The following is a 17446-nucleotide window of genomic DNA, read 5'->3' on the forward strand; positions in this document are numbered from 1 at the left end:
AAGCAGCTTTGCACAGAAACATGTTTGTGGTAACTACGTGGGCATGGCAGGGATGCGAAAATGACATGGTTTTTCTCAGCTAAAACATAACCTGAGGTTCTTCTCCTTGATCACTAGGCAGTGATATAACTTTATTAGTGTACGTGCACAAGGCTTGGAGATGCCATTAAGAGAAAGTGCTAAGTGCCCAACCAGCAGCAGGGCACGGAGGCACATCTCTCTCACCATTGTTGGATGCTAAAATTTGAGCTTGTATAGAACAACTGATTTTTTAAAATTAATTTTTATTGGAGTATAGTTCTTTACAATGTTGTTACTTGCATTTATTCCCCCCTTTTTGGATTTCCTTCCTGTTTAGGTCACCACAGAGCACTGAATAGAGTTTCCTGATCTATACAGTAGATTCTCATTGGTTATCTATTTTACACATACTATTAATAGTGTGTATATGTCAATCCCGATCTCCCAATTCATCTCAGACCCTTGTTATCCCCACACCCCTTGGCGTCTGTATGTTTGCTGTCTACTTCTGTGTCTCTATTTGTTTTGCAAATAAGATCATATATACCATTTTTCTAGATTCCACATATATGCGATAATATAAAATATTTAGAACCAGAGATTTTTTAACTTCAGAAAGCCTAATTGAGGATGATTTTCTCTTTACACAGTGGGGGGGCTGATTTCTAGAGATATAAAGTACTAAGTACCTACGGTGAGCCAAGGAATTTTTATGCATTTTAGCCTCACACAACACAACCCTATTAGATCAATTTTGCTTTCCTTCATTTGCCCTATAAGGAAACTATGGCTCAGAGAGCTGAGATACCCTGGTCTCCATCACATATGTGGAAGTCAAGGCACGAGTGAATCAGGTCCATGGGACTCCGTAATCAGAATCATAGACCTGTTGCCTCCGCGCAGTGAAAAGTCTCTCTAAGCAAGGGAGGCAATTAATAGGAGCTTGTTTCTTCATTGACGTATAAAAGAGAGCTATGCCGAAAGCCCTGCTGGATTTCATTTCCAGAAAACCCAAGGTGGACGCCTGCCAGGGCCTGCCACAAGTTGTCTGGCACTGCCCAGATGTGGAGAGTCAAGCGACTTTATCTTTGAGAGGAACAACCAAATCTGTGCTACCAATGTGGATTCAGAAACCCAAATCTAATTCTTGGTGTGAGATACAGAGCAAAGGAGAGGGCAAGAAATGTTCCAATAAAAGAACCGGTGCCGTGTGAATTTCATTTCTTAGAAAGAATCTTAAGAAGTTCATTCTTTTGTCTGCATTGTCATCAACTCTCTGCCTGCTGTGCTGGCTTTCTTTCTACTACCCCTTCCCCTCAATATGCATCGAAACTTCTTTCTCCTCTTTTGTTCAGTTTAGCAGGAAAGATCTTTGGAGCAGAAGGAATGGGCGCCTTTAGCAAGCTCAGATATCAAATAATTTTTCACCTCCCTGTAATTGAAATCACAGGATCGGGATTTGCTTCCCTCTGGCCGGCTCTTCTCTTGTTCTCTGGGATCACAGATGGAGTGGGGTGAGGGTGCTATTGACTCCCTACGGCTTGTCATCTGACAGACGGACACATCAGCCAGGAAGGGGTCTGACTCTTAGATGAATTCTTTTATCCTCAAAGGGGCTTCCTGCAAAGGAAACCATTAGTGTTTTGCTATCGGGTTTCTACTCCCCATGGTGTCTAAGAAACCATTCATTTAATTTTGTGACATTTTGAGTGGATTTGGAGAGCTAAGCCCATTTGAAAAGGCCTGTTCCTGTCTAGGAGGACAGAGGAAATGCAAATAAAATCCAAATGGTCAAACCCTCAGCAATCTGAGTGTGGACCTGCCTGCCTCTCTCTTCAGCCTGAGTTACATGTCATGGGTTATGTTCCAAATAGTTGGTGATGCAGTGGTACCCAGCCTCTTCCTTGGCCATGGCCAGGAACTGACCCCAGACTATGAGAAAACTGGCCTGAAGTTTGATGGCAGAGAGTTTAAGAAATCTTCTTTCTTCAAGAAAATGACACTACACATGATCCTTCCTGACCCTCATCTGGTGGATGAAGGTGAGGATGGGTATTAAGATGAAGAATATGTGCTCTGTCACCTGCTGGCTGTGTCACCTGGGTAAGGTCACAGTAATGCTTTTAAAAGATGCTGCAGTTACCTGCCTGGTTGTCATTTTGAGATCAGAGATGAGATCGTTTATGTAAAATATTGGATGTAGTACTGGTACGCAGTAAAATTGCAGTAAATGCCAGATGTCACTAATACTGTTTTCCATATTGCTTGTACTTTCATGGTAGCTATCCATGGTGACTTGTTACATGCCCTGTTGGTTACTAGACCAGAACTGTCTAATAAAAATGTAATGCAAACCACATATGTAACTTCAAGTTCTCTAGTAGCCACATTTATAAAAGTAAAAGGAAATGGTAACAATTTTTGTCATATATTTAAACTATTCAAATAAAAGACTATTATCATTTCAACATGAAATCAGTATAAAAATTATTGAGATGTTTTACATATTTTCCATCCTAAGTCTTCGGAATCCATGTGTACTTACGTGCACAGATCATCTCAGTTCAGATGAGCCCCGTTTCAAGTCCTAGAGAATAGAGCTAGTGGTTCCACTATAAGATGGAGCAGGCATAGGTTCTATAATCTATAATATTGATTCATGGGGTTGCAAAGAGTCGGACACGACTGAGCGACTGAACTGACTGACTGAACTGAAGCATACCTTGGCATTTGGAAAAAATGTGTAAAACCAACAAAGGGAATTCTTTAGTGATTTCATGTTTTTTTTTTTTTAATTCAAATTTTTGTTTCTTTCTGAGTCAATGTTGATTATTTGTATTTTTCTAGAAATTAGTTTATTCCACTACAGTTTTAAAATTCAATACTAATTGTTTAACCTATCATCTTTTGATCTTAAACAAATCTGTGCTTTATAACCTACACTGTTATATTCTACAATGCTATTGGGAGAAGGCAATGGCAACCCACTGCAGTACTCTTGCCTGGAAAATCCCATGGGCAGAGGAGCCTGTTAAGCTGCAGTCCATGGGGTCTCTAAGAGTCGTACACGACTGAGCGACTTCACTTTCACTTTTCCCTGTCATGCATGGGAGAAGGAAATAGCAACCCACTCCAGTGTTCTTTCCTGGAGAAGCCCAGGGACGGGGGAGCCTGGTGGGCTGCCGTCTATGGGGTCGCACAGAGTCAGACATGACTGAAGCGACTTAGCAGCAGCAGCAGCATATCCTACCTTGCAGTCCTGATTTCATACAATAAAGAGATGTTGTGCCTGTCTAACACTGAAAGGCACACAGTTCCTCAAGAGAATATGCGCAAGTCTTTTTAAGACTTTTTACACAAATCTTAGTGAATTTCTGTCTAACACAGACTAGTAAGTGTCCCTTGTGTTTAGAGACAGGAGGCTATAGCAGGTCTGGAAGCAGAGTTGAAACAGAAGCCACATGACCATGGGCTGAGGTGGTAAAGGGAGCCGAAGATGCAGAAACAGAGGGTATTCTGAAAAGAGGTTCAAATAAGAAATACTATATGGGCAGCTGGGGCTGAGGGAGAGGTGGTGCTCAAGATTGAGAAATGACCAGCTATGTGGTAGTCAGGCTGACATGCCCTCCTGATCCTTGTCCACCCATTTCTATCCTCTCAGAGTGAAACCTCCCCACCTCTGGACCCAGGATACAAGCTCACATGGCAGTTTGTGCTTCTCTTTTGTAGTTCTAGTATTTGTAATAATATACTCATTCTGTAAGCATCATATATCATCTGTCTCCTTCACTAGACCCTAAGCTCCATGAAGGGGGGTGGGGTCATGTCTGCCTTGTTTTCCAGTAAATTTTCTTATACCTTTCATAGTGGTTGGCACCTAGGAGGCTCCCAGTAAATATTTTTAGGTGAAAAATAATGCAAAAATGCACTTTATTTTTGATTTTGTGTTAGGAGATAACTGTAGTGGGTGAAGAAATTAACATCAGCTACAAAGAGGTTGAAGCTGTCAGAGAGTATAATTATAACAAGATTTTTCATAAAATGGGATGAAATGGGACCAACAAGGACTACAAAAGGGTAATTATGGAGAAGGAGGAAAAAAGAGACACTCATCTTTTGGCGAGGATTAAAAGATTGCTGTAAGGGTTCGTAAGTGAGAAATTAGAACTTTAGACCAACTGTCTCCTGATAATGTTGCCTTGATGAAATGGGAGGAGGGGTGGTTGAGGGGAGTAATGAGGTTAGTTGCTGAAGAGAAGCGGAAAGGGAAAAAATGGAGAAGGACAAGTGGAAGGTCAGTGATGGACCTGGGAATTCAGCAGAAGATGGAAAGCATGGGTGAGGCTGTCTCAAGCCCCTCAGCAGCTCAGTTGGAAGGGAAGGTGGATTATGAAAAGCTCCTTGGGGGAGATCAGATAGTCAGGTATATATAGTGAAAGATTCGGGGAGCAAGCACACCTAGGAGTTGGTGAGAGGATTTAGAGGATGAACCCTGGATATAGACTGAACAGGTGAGAAATTATGCCAAGAGGCTGTGATTATGGGAAGCATCAAGGAACAGAAGGATGTGGATCAGAGATGTGAAGATTGGAGTTTAAACTTTCAGAGGTGGAGTTGTTCCCAGTGATGGCTAGGTTCCTGGAGCGAGAGGGAAGTAGGTAGCTGATGGCAGTAGAAGTGAGAAGGAGCCTTGGGTGGGTGTTGTCCTGACCACTGGTACCCTTGGCATGACTTTACACCAGAAGTACTAGAGAGAAAGATTCAGTTTTCATGTCTTGATGACCATGTCAATAGGGAAGGGGTTTTTAGGTAACAGAAATAAGGAAGGTGGAGCTGGAAGGTCATCTGTGAACCAGACTTTTGTCCTTTGTCCCTCTTGCTGTCTATCAGTTTCGCATCAGTGACCCCGGACCACAAACCTTGTGTGTAGGGACTGGGTAGTTTCATGAAGATCTGCAGTGAAACTGCAAATGCCTTTTACTTACTTGCTCACGGATGGGAAAGTAAAAGAACTTTGCAAGCTTAGCAAACTTACCTGAGGATGATAAAAATCTTAAGGGAAAAACTATTTGGGATGTAGGTCAAATATCTTCAGATTAATCAGATAGTCCCCAGAGGCCTGGACAGCCTGTCAGTAAATGACTGAGACATGAAAGATCCCATAGTAGCTTTGAGAAGAGGTGGGGTGACTGACAGACACAATCTGCTTTCTCTGAAGGGTCTGGTTTTTGGGGCTGCATGCTCATCTCTCCAGGGAATGTTTGATTCCACTGATGAATACAAGAGAAAGGAGTGATCCACGGAAGCCTGGCACATGGTCTGCAAATGTCATTACTTGGAAAGTCAGTTGGCACTCTGGCCCTAGTTTCCTCAACTGGGAAAGGAAGCTGGTGGTCAAGATGGAAGTTTTCAAACAGCGTTCCAGTTAGAAAACCTGGGGCATGTCTCAGCACACCTCATGGCTCTTGTTCTCACCTCCTTGGCTTTCACATTCTTGATTTCATGGTCCCAGCTTTAATATCTATCTTTGGCAACTCATTTGAGCCCCTGCTTGGGCTTTTTGGCTGTTGTTTCACCACTCAGCTCTTATCTATACTCATATTCATAATGTGAAGACACCCATCAGCCTCCAGAAATTGGATCCCTTCTCTTTTTCCAAAGGAACCTTAGACACCTCACCACCAGAACACCTCTGAGTCTGTGGAGTGGTACTCAGCTGAGAACTGGGCAGTACCCCTTCCACACCCAGTCCTTACCTTCCTGCTAGATGACTGTTTCCAGGACCACACCAGGTTACATTCATGTGTTCATGAGGGTAGGTGAGCTCAGCATCTTCCTATTCCATCATCTTGACTTCCACTCGCCTCCCCTGGCCCCAAATCCGTGGTTGTAAAGGACAGCTCCCTCACCTTTGTCAGAACCAGTCATCCTCCCCGTGGGAGATTCTAGGTCTTGCCATTGATCCTTTCCTTCTCTGTTTGACTTTGAAGCATTCACTATTTACTAGCATCTCTCATGTGAGACAAAGAGAGAAAATAAGTGCCACAGGTTCACAAACTTGCAACTAGAAGATGATTAAGTTCTGGAGATCTAATGCATGGCATAGTGATTATAGTCAGCAAAACTGTATCACATACTTTAAAACTGCTAAGAGACTAGATCTTAAATGGTCTCACTAAAAAAACAAAATGATACTTATGTGACCTGATAGTTGTTGTTCAGTGGCTAAATTGTATCTGACTTTGCGACACATGGACACATGGACACACCAGCCTCCTCTGTCCTCCACTATCTTCCCAAGTTTGCTCTAATTCATGTCCATTGAGTCGGTGATACTACAGAGGTTTTAGTTAATGCTATGGTGATAATCATGTTGAAATATATAAATGTATCAAATAAACACACTGTATACCTAACACTTATACAATCTTATATGTCAATCATCTCAATAAAAAATAAAAGTAATAAGATAGAAAAAAATTATATTGGACAGGAATAGCTGGACTTGTGGTTGTTTGTGTCTAACTTTTCCCCATCTTGACTGCACATTTTTCTGGCACATCCAGAATGATGCTTGTTTGGTCCAATACATTCACCATATTTGCACTGTGGCTGGCACACAGTTGTGAAAAGAGGATGTCATGCATTTTTTTCTAGGCAAGGAAAAGAAAAAGGAATGCAATAGATTCCCTTGTCTTTTTGTTAGTAAGCCAACATGTAGTTTGGCAGTTTGAAAACAAGGCTTCAACGTTTGGTTCAGACTGTCCATTTTGATACTTTTATTCTCTATATGATTCTCATTCTTTTTTCATCTAGTTGAAGTCAGTCTTGCTGTAAGAACTAAATATATATGTATATACTGATACATATATCATATAGCATATATAATTAATATTAAATATCATTTAAATTTATTGTAATAGTTATAAACATAAATAAATATTTGTGCTTATAAATATAAATATTTATCCATGCATGCTAAGTCACTTCAGTGTGTCCCACTGTTTTCTACCCCATGGATTGTAGCCCCCCAGGCTCCCCTGTCCATGGGATTCTCCAGGCAAGAATACTGGAGTGGGTTGCCATTTCCTTCTCCAAGGAATTTTCTTGACCCAGAGATCAAACCCAAGACCAGTGCAGTGCAGACAGATTCTTTACCATCTGAGCCACCAGGGAAGCCCTCTGGGAAGCCCTAAATATTTGTAAATAAATATTTATGTCTGTAAATGTAAATCAATGCTTATATTTATAGATAAATATATTTTCATAATATTTACAATATTATAATAAATATATATAGTGTAACATTTATTTATATACATAAAATAAAATATATTGTATTTCATATTTATATAGACTATTTATAAATATAAAATATTTATATTGAAAATATAAGATAAAATATTTTTAATAGTTAAGGTAATAGAGCTTATGAATCCTTACTCAGGACGAAGAGGATCTGAACTTTTCAGGCAGATGACTGAGTTCTGACACATCAGCACTGTTCTAGTTGCTTCACTATGTTACCTTATTTAATCTTTTCAACAATCCCATGAAGAAGTAGTAGTCACTCCTTTTAAGATAAGATAACTGAGTTTTGGATTTGAAATAACTTAACAAAGTCTACAAAGCCAGTGGGAGATAGATCTAGCATTTGAATCTGGTCAATTTGCAAAGCTTCTAGTCATTCCACAGCACTATTCACGGGGAGACCACCAGTTACCTGCTGTCCCCCAGGAGGGTGACTCACACTCAGACACTCTCCAGGCAGAATGACATTTGCACTCTGTCATTCTGAAGAAGTCCCTGAGATGGTGATTTTCCCTTGGAACTTTCCAAGGATACCCAAGAATATTCTAATATGGGGAAGCATAGTCAATGCCACACTCTACTGTGGCTTTGAGGACTGAAACATCATTTTCCTGTTGCTCCTCCAGAAGAAATTTTAGGTTGAATGATGTGAATGGATGACTCACATGTTACATTAGTTCAGATCCCCAGAAGAGGCGGCTATAGTTGCATAATATGCATCCTACCATCTTGTTCCCATCCTTTAACTTGCGTTGAGTTCTTTCCATGCAGTAGTGTCTGAGGAGAGCAGCTGTGATGGTTCAAGGAAATGTATGCTTTGCCAGTAAGTCAATGCAGGGGAGTAGTTGGGAGATGGTCCGAAAGGGTTAGGGCAGGCAGAAGATTCTAACATTCTTTTTGGCAGATTGATTCAAGTTTCTTGCCATTTGATGAGCAACAGGCTAACTGTCTCCAGGCTGAAGTCTAGCCTTCTGTATAGAAGTAGCTGCAATTTGAGGTGGTCTGAAACTTCTCAAATGCCCCCAGTCAGGAGGAAAGTATCTGCTGTTTCTAACCTGGGTATTTTAATATTAAGCAAAATATACAAGAGTTTCCTTAAGTATTACAGCACCCAAGCAAGCATTGGTAGAAGGTCTTCCATATCATTCAAGAAAAAAAAATGTTCTCAAATAATTTATTTGCTTAAAATACACTGTATGATGGTCCTGAGAGTCAGTCTTATATCACACTAGTTATGTGACTTCTGCTGTGTAATAGAAAGAATACTTGATCAAAAAATGTGAGGATCTAAAATCTTCTGTATTCTACAGAAGATTAAGAGTGACATATAAATTCTGCAATAAAGTTTGTTCATGGTTTCAAACTTGTTCCATCAAGGAATTCCATTGTGTATAATATCTATCAACATCCCTTAAAATCTATGTTCTCCAGCAGCCACTTTAGGAAATCCTGGGAAATAAGCAAATCATAGGACATTGCCTGAGACCAAAGCCAAACCACTACCTGCTGGTCTTGGCTGGGTCCAAGACAGACCAAAAAAGCAGACCTTGGCAGTCACATAGGTGGTCTGATTCACAGACTCAGTTGCATCATTCTGAACTGTATTGTGTGCATTACACAGTTGTGCTGTCCCCATGGATTACATTAATCAGACAGCTACCAAGTATGTGTGACCTTTTAATGCCGTAGGGATTTAATGGTGGAGATGGAATAAGTCCTTTGATTTTTGGTAACTAAAATTCACCATCTATGAAACGGGCCCTGGGTTTGTGCTTCTTAGAGATAGTGAAGATGAGGTGAAAGGTGCTCTGAGATCTCCAGCCCATGAAGCATTATGTTGGTGCTGAGTACAACTCTTAGAGGTAATGACTGCTATTAGTACCACAAAGGAGGTGAAGCACATTTAATGCAAAGGAAAGTGATACTATTTTGAACAAGGTTCACACAGGGTGCATGTTATATGAATTTAGCTTGAAGCTAGAGTGAAGAGGGTATAGAGGAAGTAAAATAATTCTCCCAGTGGGGCTGAAAAACTCCATGTCTGTGCTCATATTTTCTATTAAAATGCAGCAATAATAAGAATTTAGTTCATGAGAAATCAGAATGCCTCTACAATTTCAGTATTGAGCATTTAGGAAAATAAATGGATATTGAAGACTTGGTTTAATTATCCCTGCATCCCAGCCCCAAAATGCCCTATGTGTTTAGTCCATTTAGTTTTGTACATTTATTGATTTTTATATTTATTCTGTTGTTCAATGGAAATTTATGTTTAGAGGTGCACAGGAATTTAAATCTATCAAAAATATTGTATCTCCAGGGAACATTGCTTACATACATTACACAGGAGACAGACAAGCACTTATTTACCCATTTTATATAATTATACACTGTGTCATTCCAAAAAGATTTAAAGGGGTTACACTGGTGGTTTAAAGGTATTATAATGAGACAAATAACGAGAAATATTTAGAATAAAATTTAAATTCAGGTAAAGAGAAAATAAGGTAGAAAAAATAAGTCCTGGCAATAAATTATGTTAGTAAAAGCAATTTCAATGCAACTCACTATAGTTTTAGTTAAAATCTAAAGAGGATTTCATAGAATTTAACAAGCTGAATCTGAAAGACACTTAGAAAAGCAAAAAAGTCCACAAAAAGCAACTTTTTTTGAAGAAGAGGAACATTAGGAGGGAAGTTTTATCCTCTTGGATATAAGGTATTAGAAGCCAGAGCACCTTGGGCAGCACGGGATTGGTGTAGGTCCAGAAGCAGACTACACTGAGTCAACAAACTGACTTACATGTGCATGGAAACCTGGTCTATGACAGAGCTGGCCTTATAAAATGGTGGGGAAAGATGAGCTGTTTAGTAGAGGATAAGGGCAGACCTGACTATCCATCTGTAACAAATAAGATAGAATCCATTCTCTCTCGTACAATGCCTCCTAATCAATTCAGAGAGAATGTTGACTTAAAGATGATGGAAAGAACTGGATGATACTTAGGAAAAAATGATAAGAAGGATATTTTTATGGTATCAGTCTAGGACAGGGCACCTCAGACAAAGACAGAAAAAAGGGAAAAATAAAAAACATAACTGCATCAAATTACAAACTTTTGTATAAAATTTGTTTGAAGAAAGCAAGGAAAGAAGGAACAGGCATACTGCTAGGAGAAAATATTTTCAAAACTTACCCAATACAGAAAAATGTCAATACTATGCAATGAACATTTCATGCAAAGATGGGCTCTATAAAGGACAGAAATGGTATGGACCTAACAGAAGCAGAAGATATTAAGAAGAGGTGGCAGGAATACACAGAAGAACTGTACAAAAAAGATCTTCACGACCAAGATAGTAACGATAACGTGATCACTGACCTAGAGCCAGACATCTTGGAATGTGAAGTCAAGTGGGCCTTAGAAAGCATCACTACTAACAAAGCTAGTGGAGGTGATGGAATTCCAGTTGAGCTATTTCAAGTCTTGAAAGATGATCCTGTGAAAGTGCTGCACTCAATATGCCAGCAGATTTGGAAAACTCAGCAGTGGCCACAGGACTGGAAGAGGTCAGTCTTCATTCCAATCCCAAAGAAAGGCAATCAAAGAATGCTCAAACTACCGCACAATTGCACTCATCTCACACGCTAGTAAAGTCATGCTCAAAATTCTCCAAGCCAGGCTTCAGCAGTATGTAAACCGTGAACTCCCAGATGTTCAAGCAGGTTTTAGAAAAGGCAGAGGCACCAGAGATCAAATTGCCAACATCCGCTGGATCATGGAGAAAGCAAGAGAGTTCCAGAAAAACATCTATTTCTGCTTCATTGACTATGCCAAAGCCTTTGACTGTGTGGATCACAATAAACTGTGGAACATTCTGAAAGAGATGGGAATCCCAGACCACCTGACCTGCCTCTTGAGAAACCTGTATGCAGATCAGGAAGCAACCGTTAGAACTGGACATGGAACAACAGACTGGTTCCAAATAGGAAAAGGTGTACGTTAAGGCTGTATATTGTCACCTTGCTTATTTAACTTATTTGCAGAGTACATCATGAGGAACGCTGGGCTGGAAGAAGCACAAGCTGGAATCAAGATTGCTGGGAGAAATATCAATAACCTCAGATATGCAGATGACACCACCCTTATGGCAGAAAGTGAAGAGGAACTCAAAAGCCTCTTGATGAAAGTGAAAGAGGAGAGTGAAAAGGTTGGCTTGAAGCTCAACATTCAGAAAACAAAGATCATGGCATCTGGTCCCATCACTTCATGGGAAATAGATGGAAAAACAGTGGAAACAGTGTCAGACTTTATATTTTTGGGCTCCAAAATCACTGCAGATGCTGATTGCAGCCATGAAATTAAAAGACGCTTGCTCCTTGGAAGGAAAGTTATGACCAACCTTGATAGTATATTGAAAAGCAGAGACATTACTTTGCCAACCAAGGTCCGTCTAGTCAAGGCTATGGTTTTTCCCGTGGTCATGTATGGATGTGAGAGTTGAACTGTGAAGAAAGCTGATCGCCGAAGAATCGATGCTTTTGAACTGTGGTGTTGGAGAAGACTCTTGAGAGTCCCTTATACTGCAAGGAGATCCAACCAGTCCATTCTAGAGGAGATCAATCCTGGATGTTCATTGGAGGGACTGATGCTAAAGCTGAAGCTGCAATACTTTGGCCACCTCATGCGACGATTTGACTCACTGGAAAAGACTCTGATGCTGGGAAAGGTTGGGGGCGGGAGGAGAAGGGGACGACGGAGAACGAGATGGCTGGATGGTATCACCGACTCTGTGGACATGAGTTTGAGTGAACTCTGGGAGTTGGTGATGGACAGGGAGGCCTGGCGTACTGTAATTCATGGGGTCGCGGAGAGTCGGACACGACTGAGCGACTGAACTGAACTGAACTGATGCAATGAATAAGATATAGTGAATAGTTTAGTAGCTAGTATACAAACTAATAAGAAGGGCAAACTTCAACAGACAAATGAAATGGGGAATGGATAAGCAAGAGATTTTTGGAAGAGGAATCCAAATACCTGAAAAAATGTTCAGACTCACTAATGTGGTAATGAAAATGCACATTAAATTATGGTGATACACGATGTCATTTATATCTGATTGGAGAAAAAGTCTACTAAGTATGCTAATTGTTAGAAAAAATAGGAAGAAAAAAAGAATCATCAAATACTGCTGGTGAAATTTGGTACAATTCCATGCTTGATGATTACCAGATGTGAAGATGTGCTCATACTATGACTCAGCAATTCCACTTTTAGGTAGATACTCTGGGGAAATATTTGCATATATGCACACGTAAATGGATTGGATGAAACTTAAAAGTCACTCAATGGGAACATACATACATACATTTTAGTATATCTCAGCTGGTAAAGAATCCGCCTGCAATATGGGAGACCTGGCTTCGATCCCTGGGCTGAGACAATCCCCTGGAGGAGGGCTTGACTACCCACTCCAGTATTCTAGCCTGGAGAACTCCATGGGCTGTATAGTCCATGGGGTTGCAAAGAGTCAGACACAACTGAGAGACTTCCACTTTCACATACAATAGAATTGTATTGAAAGTCAAGGAGAAAGCTTCAACTGTCAATGTGGTTAAATCTCACAAACATAATATTGAGAGAATAAAGTAAGTTTGACAAAGATTCATAAATAGGATCCCATTTATCTAATATTAAAAAATAACAAAATAACACTATTTCACAGAAGCAGAAATATGTGGTACATTTAAAAAATGTCTGAGAAAGATAAGTACTAATTAATGACGGAGTGACTTCCTTTAGAAAAAGGAGGGAAGAATGGAATGTTACAAAACAGCATTAGCTTTACCTGTAGTTTTTCATTCACATTAAAAATTTATGGAACAATAGACCAACAATCCAATAGAAGATGTGCAAAATGCACAAACAAGTGCTTTGTAGAAAACACAGATGGCCACTAAACATATAAAGAAATAATTCTACCTCATTAGTAACCATGGAAATTAAAATCAAGGCCAGAATGAGATGCCATTTTGCACCTATTTTATTGGCAAAAATCAAGGAATTTGAGTGTTGATGACTGTGTGGAATCAACAAGATTCAGCATCCCTGCTGGTGAGAGCGAAAACTATCTCACCACCTTGGAACATGTCTTGGTAGCATATCACAGTACAATGCGGTATATCACAATACATCACAGTTTATCGCAATATACCATGGTGTAACATGGTGTATCAAAATACATCAGTGTCGGTTCCGATTTGGGGGCTACACAGAGTAGAAACTCATTCATGCTGCCTAATGGAAATCCATTTTAGGTGTACAGATGACATCAAAGGAGATGGACTCTCAGGGGAGGAGGAGGAGATGTATTTGAGCCAGGAATTGCTGAGCTGAGATCTGGAGGGTGCTTGTAGTAGCCAGGTGGCTGGGGGGACCAGGCTACCCTCTCACCTTCTATTGCTTTCTATGATTGTTGCCACATGACACCACAGGTCACCTGTCTCACTATTGAGGATGATGAGCCTATTGCTAAATTAAGAGAGTCACTAGACATAAAATCCTTTAAACAGAACCTGGCATTTTATAAACACTGTTTTTGTTTATTATTGCTGTCTCAAAGTTTCTGTCTACTAGTATCCTGAGCTTATGCATAATGAATTTATTTTTATGCCTCTGATAGTTTTCCTTCTCCCCATGATTTTATCTTCTGTTTAAACTGTAGATGGATGACTGAGTCTCATTTTTTAATTTCCCTAAGAGGCAATCTAACTGGTGTATATTTTTGCCAGGCCCTGTCATGATTTCTTGATGATAGGTGTTTTGAAGTTGCTTAGACAGGAGAGATGGAGCCTTGTGGTACAGTGGATGGCACCCAGCTCATGAAACAACCTCTGGCTCCTTCCTTAGTATACACTGTGGCCTTGGCTGGTCCTCAGAAGGGACAGTGCTAGGTCCTCTGTGGGCAGGGAGTGAAGCTGACCTGTTTATACACACTTTCCCTTATATGAATCATTTGTTTAAGTAAGTTGCTTAGTGGAGTCCAATTAACCTTCAAAGATGAAACCAATGGTCCAAGTTTGGAGTCATTGTACCTATCTACCAAAGAAGTTTTATGAGAACAGTTGTTTCGGCTCTGGAATCTTCCTGCACAAAATAGACATCATGCCTCAATCTACTTGAGAATTACTAAGAATTGATGTATCAGTAAGATCCAAATAATACTTAGCTTATTTTGGATATATCGGAAATATGTTCTAATGCCAACTGAAATATTGATCTAAGACATTTTTCAATATCAATATACACTGGAAATACCTGACAGTCAATACTTATTGGAAAAGTATGGATCTTGGTGTCAAAGGACTAGAGATTGAATCCTGACACTGTCATTCAATAGGCGATTGACTTTCTGTAAATAATTTAATATCTTATAGACTAATTCTCTTAGTTTCTAGAGATTTCAATACTATTAGCACAGCCATGTTGTAGAAACACAATATAACATGCTTAAAAAAATGAAATTTTCCAAGTCAAATACCAAAGATACAGTAGGTTGAAGGAAATGAAAAAAAATTAGAATCTCCTTCAAGTTATTGATTTATTTCTCAAAATATATTTTACAAGGACAAAAGAAAGAGAGGAAATATGACTTAAACACAAATCAACTGAACAAAATGCAACAGAAGGTTTTGCTATTGATTGACTTAATACAGGCTATATTTTTGCTTTCAGTCAGCAGAACGACTAGGTGCAAAAGATCTCTATTACTTTTATTTCTACTTTCTCCATTGTATCATTGAACAAACTGAGCATACGCAGTAATTCCTGACCTGATTGAAGTGTCTTACAGAACAGAGTTTCAGTTTGCTCAGGAGAATATATGACTCTTCTAATTTATGGATCTTTCAGTTATGTTATTACCATGTAGTTTTTAAAGTTTATTTTAAAATAGTGGTGTAATTTGTAAGGCTGGGCTCTTTGGGGGCATTAAAGATATTACCTATTAAATTTGAATTAATCTTCCAAAAAGTGGATACAAGATGAGTTTTAGCACTAGAGGGCTTTCTCCAAGGTTGACGTAGATGGAGAAGGAGCGAGACATGAGTGATACTGCTGACCTCCCTGGTCTCCCCACCTGGGCCTGGGCTTTCAGTGCTCATCATGGAAGAACACAGTGCTGGCAGCAGCTAATAAACATGCTGTGTAAAATCCAGGTGGAATAAAGATATTTCTGTTTCCCATCAGCACATCCTCAGAGAAGAAATTATTAATGAAACCTGAATCTTGGAATGCTCACTAATGGGAATCCCACATTTGGTTGAGACTTGATTTGTCATGAGCGAGTGAGTGGGGGTCCCCTTCCAGTCTCCTCTTTCCTCTGCCTCTTCCCCAACTTCCCCTCACTGGGGCTTTGGTGACAATCCACCTCTCTATCGCTTCTATTTGTAGGACATCTATCTTCAAGCTGACCATAAACTACAATAGAAAAGATAAGAATAACGATTAGTAATGGCTATATACTAAATTCTTGATATTTATATTTAATATAAAATTTAACATAAATATTATTTAATCCCCAGAGGGAATCCCACAAATATTTACTATTAGCCTCATTTTATAGATAAACAAATATGAAGTAATATTAATTTGCCAAAGTTGCAGAGTTAGTAAGTTATGAACTTGGGAGTCAAACTCTGGCATTTCTGTTACCAGAGTCCCAGGGCTTGTGAGCAGGTAGGGTGAGTGTGAGCCACCGTGGGGAGGAGGAGACTCCTTTTATGAGTGTGTGAACATGTGTGGAAATTGGGGGTAAAGGTCTCTTGTGTTACTAATCTTGACCTTATAACTCTGTGTTTAGTTTCCCCTTTGCAAGAGCTTGAAATCACTTGGGGAGTCATCAGACCGGGGAGAGAATTTGGGGTAAGTGCTTTTGACTGCATATCCTATGACCAACCTTTCCAACAATAGGGATAGTTCTCAGAGAACCTGGTGTGACCTTTTCTATAACTGTCTTCAAAAAGTAACAACCAAACAAACAGCAAAGCCCTTCTTTGGTTAAAGAACCAAGAATCAACATTACCCAGTATTCAGTTCAGTTCAGTTCAGTTGCTCAGTCGTGTCCGACTCTTTGCGACCGCATGAATCACAGCACACCGGGTCTCCCTGTCCATCACCAACTCCCGGAGTTCACTCAAATTCATGTCCATCGAGTCGGTGATGCCATCCAGCCATCTCGTTCTCTGTCGTCCCCTTCTCCTCCTGCCCCCAATCCCTCCCAGCATCAGAGTCTTTTCCAGTGAGTCAGCTCTTCGCATGAGGTGGCCAAAGTATTGGAGTTTCAGCTTTAGCATCAGTCCTTCCAATGAACACCCAGTATTAGTATTGCTAATTTCAGCAGATAGCCCCCAACTTGGAAACATGTCACCACTCAAAACATTTTTAGTTAGGATGTTTAAAATTCAGAACACATTTTCAGAAATAATATTATAAATGGCAATTTGGTCTCCAGGCTACCTTATAAAAGTCTACTTAACCCATAACATTGCTGAAATATTTTGTATTTCTAATAAAAATAATAGAGAATACTGATATTGCAATGCTAGCAATTAAAATAAGTACTAATGGTGAGCTCATTAACTTTTATGTATAATTTATATTACCTGTACAGGAAATCCAGTGTAGTATGAGTCAAGAGCTCACTCTGGGATTAGAACGTCTGGTTCAAATATTAGCTCTATGGACTAAGAGTGACCATGCTACAAGGCACAATTCACAGAGCCTCTCTACTTAACTCTAAAGTGGGGGTAAACACTCTTTGTAAGTTTGATGTGAGGATTAAATGAGATAGTATGTTTAAAGTACTAGTGTTCTGGAGTTTAACACAAAGTTCCCAGGTTATCATGTGGTGGATATGATTAATACCTGTTGATTTTCAAGCCTTACCCACTGAACAAAAACTGTGTCTAGGATTTTGGTTGTATAATAATTAAATTGCAATTACCTATAGTCCAGTGAGGAGATGTAGTACTTGAGGGTCTCTGAGATGAAACAGTTTTGTTCAAAGTCACATAAAAATATGTCAACTTGACTGGACCACAGGGTGCCCAG

This window comes from Moschus berezovskii, chromosome 3 (assembly GCF_049115385.1).
Source record: "Moschus berezovskii isolate FMDL1 chromosome 3, NW_MosBer_1.0, whole genome shotgun sequence".
Lineage (NCBI taxonomy): Eukaryota > Metazoa > Chordata > Mammalia > Artiodactyla > Moschidae > Moschus > Moschus berezovskii.